The sequence below is a fragment of the Leiobunum rupestre genome, chromosome 1 (assembly GCF_980474605.1).
Source record: "Leiobunum rupestre chromosome 1, qqLeiRupe1.1.hap1, whole genome shotgun sequence".
Classification (NCBI taxonomy): domain Eukaryota; kingdom Metazoa; phylum Arthropoda; class Arachnida; order Opiliones; family Sclerosomatidae; genus Leiobunum; species Leiobunum rupestre.
Window position 1 is genome coordinate 14,377,879 of NC_143384.1, and position 6,094 is coordinate 14,383,972.

Sequence of the window (6,094 nt, forward strand, 5' to 3'; positions counted from 1 at the left end):
TATTTCATGGGTAGTTTCGAAAACAAGATTTTATACTATTAGTAGTCTTGACAATGCGAATTTTAAACCGAAAAACAAGTGTCATCTACTTAGAGAACCTTTAGCTCGGTCACGCCACTAACGGCGAACGTTTCTACTTGAATCCCCATTCGTTCTAAGGTCAAAACTACTTTGACCGCACATCCAAATTTTAAAGAGTAACGAGCAACAATAACACATCCTAAGACGCCCTTCATAAATACACCTGTTTTTATCAAAACAAAAACATCATAAATATCTTGTCAAAATAAAACTAGTAGTAATAATATCCAGCACCACTAGGTGGCGCATTATGTAAAAACTCTCCCAAAAGACAACAACGGAATTCACCAGCCTGACAAAACATTCGTGATTTACGGGTTGAAAAGCTAAATAACGATTGGATCGACGAAGAGGGGAAACACCCAAAAGTTGTCAGTGATCAAATTAAAGAAAGGACTCATAAATTTATGAGCGCATCAAGGATTATTTATACTTTGAGAGAGAGCCAGTAGCGGCACCAGGATTTTTGGGGAGGTAGGCCTAATATTTGGAGGCCCACCCCCCAAAATTATGGAGCCCCCCCCACACACCACAATTTTTTCAAATCCGTCCACGTGTATTATTTTTTTTTTTTAAGCAAGTGGTGAAATTTTTGGGTAAAATGGGTACGCGACGAAACAATTAGAATTTAAACATTGCTAAAAACAGAGTGTGTGTTGATCCTTTTTTGTGTACCGACTAAACTTAACAAATGAGTGGTTATTTACTTATTTCTACGACTGAATTCCAGTCTATCGATTTACATTCATTCCTTCGGTACTTCGCATGTACATCCCTCACATCAGAACTTACAACCATGCGAAAATGAAATAATGAATGTACGTAGGTACCCTAAGTATAGTAAGTTTAAGAACCATTTATTTATAATGATCAAATTAAAGATACAATTTGGATATAGTAGCACTCGCGAAAAATTAAAACTAAAAAATAAACTACTGTCAAAGAAAAGTTACTCGTACCATTGAAAGGAATAAAAACAGCAGTGTCGTTAAGCGAATCACTCGCATTGAATATTGAAAAATTAATAAATAAATTATTTCGCAAACATATAACAGAATTTTCTGATATTAAATAATTTGGAGGCCCATATATTAAATTTTGGAGGCCCCTACCAAAATTTCAAGTAGGCCCAGGCCTACCCCGGCCTGTTGCTGGCGCCGCTACTGGAAAGAGCTAGGTTTAATTAATAACGATAAACTTACATCGCAAACAGCTTTGATAACACATTCAAGTTAATCTCAGCCAAACTCACCTTCAATCAACCTTTCATTTTCACAATCAGTATAATTTATGAAAGGTTCAATATTCATTCATTCGGAAATATCGTATACTCCTAAATATAGACGTGAAAGTCGCCATCTATCGGCGGCACAATCGTAACTCATTTTCTCTACGAAATCTCAAGTCAGTCGACTGTTCCGACAAACGTGATGAGTTGGTACGGTCTGCGTAGAGTGTGTTGTTCGAATTTGGTTTCGTGGATTTCTATCGCGTGAGGGGGATAATGGCCCAAAAAAAGGAAAAGTCAATCATTTTCTCAGCGGTTTTTTCATGGCCCGTTGATCTTAGACGTGTTATTTTAGACCCGACAAAACCACCACAATCGCCAGATTTGACTTGGTCCAGATAGAAATTGAGAGTATATGATAAATTGGAAACAAGATTCTACTAGGTTGCCCGTCCACACTTAATTAAAACTATTTTTCACTTGACGCAGCTATTTTCATTATATTTCGTTATTTTTTGGATTTTTGGTTTTTCCTAAGATTGCATATTTGTCAATATTTACGGTATTTTAAATATTTCTCTAATAGTTGCAATTTATCTAGATTTCCTGATATTTCTCTAATATTTTCAATATATCTAGATTTCCTGATATTTCTCTAAAATTTACAATATATCTAGATTTCCTGATATTTCTCTAATATTTACAATATATCTCTATTTCCTGATATTTCTCTAATATTTACAATATATCTAGATTTCCTGATATTTCTCTAATATTTACAATATATCAACATTTCCTGATATTTCTCTAATATTTACAATATATCTAGATTTCCCGATATTTCTCTAATATTTACAATATATCAACATTTCCTGATATTTCTCTAATATTTACAATATATCAACATTTCCTGATATTTCTCTAATATTTACAATATATCAACATTTCCTGATATTTCTCTAATATTTACAATATATCTAGATTTCCTAATATTTCTCTAATATTTACAATATATCTAGATTTCCTGATATTTCTCTAATATTTACAATATATCTCTATTTCCTGATATTTCTCTAATATTTACAATATATCTAGATTTCCTGATATTTCTCTAATATTTACAATATATAAACATTTCCTGATATTTCTCTAATATTTACAATATATCAACATTTCCTGATATTTCTCTAATATTTACAATATATCAACATTTCCTGATATTTCTTAGATATTTCCTTTATTTCCCAAATAATTCCTTTACATTTCAAATAGTTCCTTAATTAGTTCTCAAATAGTTAATGGGTTTCTCAAATATTTCCGTTATTTCTCAAATCTATCCTATGTTTCTCAAATAATTCAATTTTTCTCTTATTCCTCAAATAAATACAATATTTATAAATATATCCGATATATCTCAATGGTCTCGATATACCTCAATTACTTCTGTTATTTCCAAAATATTATTCCAGTTATTTCCAATATTTCCAGTATTTTTAAAAATATTTCCAACATTTATCAAAATTTCCGATAGTTCTAAATATATCAGATATTTATCTGAAGAAATATTTAACATTTCTTTTTTCTAAAAAATTTCAAAATTTATTTGGATTTTCAGAGATTTCTAATATTTCTTCGTATTTCTGAACTATCGCATATTCCTTGTAGATATCTAGATTTTCAAAAATAATTATTTCGATTAACCGCTACTTGTAGACCAGATATAATTTATCTGCAAATAATAATAGTTTTTTACTTGATTTTGCCATACGACAATTGCGTGGTTTTTGCTTACGACAATCTTTAGAATTTCACGATTGAAGCATCATTGGCGTAAAGTGATTTTTCCTAATATTTGCTTTCTTGGAGCCGGAATAACTGATTGACAAATTTCAAATCGACCATAGATAACGTTAGACTAGAAATAACTTGAAAAATATATTTTTTGTAAACCCACAAACCCATTAATTTCGCTAGTGTCGGCGTTATAAAAAAGAATATATATATTTTGAAATCAACATCCCACGAGTCTCACCTCCGGTATAACCGGTTTATTGGTATAGCAAAGTTTCGAATTAAATCGAAAGTTCTCACTATTGGTTTTCCCCCCGTGTCCGCTAGAGGGCCTCCGCGTGTAATTGAAAGTGGGCGGAGCTAGAGGGGGGAATTTGACGTCGGAGGTTAAACTATTCTTCAGTCATGGATGGATGGTTTCGGTGTCTGCAGCTAGAGGGCGCTCCCCCTTTTCCCCCGCGTCGTTGTAATTGTCTATTTACATTGCGATTTGAACTCTGCACCGAGTAACGTAAAATAAGTTACAAGTAGCAGCTTCCTTCGCTGTATGGTCCCTCAAAAACATGTAAAATAACATTTTTGTAAAAACCTTTCATTGGGGAAATCCTTAAACTTAACGTAATAATGACAAAACATTTTAATAATGTTTATTGACCTATAAATAATAATATAATAATTTTTATTAACATGCAAACAAATATAATAATTTTTACTAACATGTAAACAAATATAATAATTTTTAATAACGTGCAAACAATAATATAATAATTTTTAATAACATGCAAACAATAAAATAATAATTTTTAATAACATGCAAACAAATATAATAATTTTTACTAAAATGTAAACAAATATAATAATTTTTAATAACGTGCAAACAATAATATAATAATTTTTAATAACATGCAAACAATAAAATAATAATTTTTATTAACATACAAACAAATATAATAATTTTTACTAACATGCAAATATAATAATTTTTAATAACATACAAACAATAATATAATAATTTTTATTAACCTGCAAACAAATATAATAATTTAAAAAAAAAAATATAATAATTTTTATTAACATGCAAACAAATATAATAATTTTTACTAACATTTAGACAAATATAATAATTTTTAATAACATGCAAACAATAATATAAAAATGTTTATTAACATACAAACAAATATAATAATTTTATTAACATGAAAACAAATATAATAATTTTTACTAACATGCAAACAAATATAATAATTTTTATTAACATGTAAACAAATATAATAATTTTTAATAACATGCAAGCAATAATATAATAATTTTTATTAACATGCAAACAAATATAATTATTTTTTATTAACATGTAAACAAATATATTCATTTTTAATAACATGCAAGCAATAATATAATAATTTTTAATAACATGCAAACAATAAAATAATAATTTTTATTAACATACACACAATATTATAATAATTTTTATCAAAATTCAAACAATTTTATATAAATTTCTATTAAAATTCAAACAATTTTATATAAATTTCTATTAAAATTCAAACAATTTTATATAAATTTCTATTAAAATGCAAACAATAATATAATAATTTTTATTAAAATGCAAATAATAATATAATGATTTTTTTAAACATCAATTACAAATAATAATATAATGATTTTTTAAACATCAATTACAAAAAATTAAAAAATAGATAAGAATAATTTAAATTTTGATTAATTAAGTAAAATTCAAAGAATTAACAAATAAATTAAACGTGATTTAATTTTCCCATCCTATTTTACGTAGAGAAAGTTTAAATTTGAGTTGTGAAAAACATTTTTGGTTGCCATGGCAAAACGAATGACCATTGAAACTTTCCCCTTAATTCAGGAGCTTTCAAAGTACATGAAGGTCTACTTAACCCCCCTAGTTTGAAAAAAATCGGGGAGAAACACCTCGGGATGTCTCGTTGTACATATAAGTGGTGATGAAGAGTAGGTCCCAAAGACCCAAAGCAAATAATGACTTCTACTCCCATCTCTGTCGTCTAATTAGATCTAAAATCCAAATATATTTATATATAGAACACACTGGCGAATTCTCGAAGCGTGTGAAAACAGAGTCGAAGAGGAACTCAAAAGTAATTATTATTCAGTAGGAGGGTTAGCGGGTCCCAGCAGACGAATGGCCCGAAAATTAAGGAAAAAGGGGGGCTTAAACAAATTATTCGGCGTATTATTTTTGTTGCAATATCAACGCGAAAAGATAAATGGTCCAAAAGGTATAGATATAGGGTGGATTAATGGCACACGTTATTTATAATGGGGAAATATACTTCAATATTTCAACTATGTTTCGCGTCATGACCCAATATATTTTTATTAGTTTAGATACCACCCGTCCACCCGACATATTTTTATGAGATCAGATCACTGAATTAATTTACCACCCGAAATATTTTTAATTATATCAGATTACTGAATTAATGTACCACTCTACATATTTTTTATTATATTAGATCACTGAATTTATGTACCACCCTACATATTTTTTTATTATTTCAGATCACTGAGTTAATGTACCACCCAACATATTTTTATTAGATCTGATTACTGAATTAATATTCCACCGGGAATTTTTAAGGAGATTAGATCACTGGTCAAATTAATATACCACCTAAAATATTTTTATTAGATCAGATCACTGAATTAACATATCACCCAACATATTTTTATTAGAACAGATCACTAAATTAATATACCACCGGGAATTTTTAATGAGATTAGATCACTGAAGTAATATACCAGTCAATTTACTTTTAATAAGATATTATAAATTAATTAATATATCACCCAATATATTTTATTAGATTACATTAATTATTCGATATATATTTACAGAAATTACACTCGGGTTGCAAACTTAGAAAATAAACTATTGTAGTTCAATTTGTAAAATATGTCAAATTATGTTTCTGGAATTTCGAATTTAAATTGTTGAAATTTGTG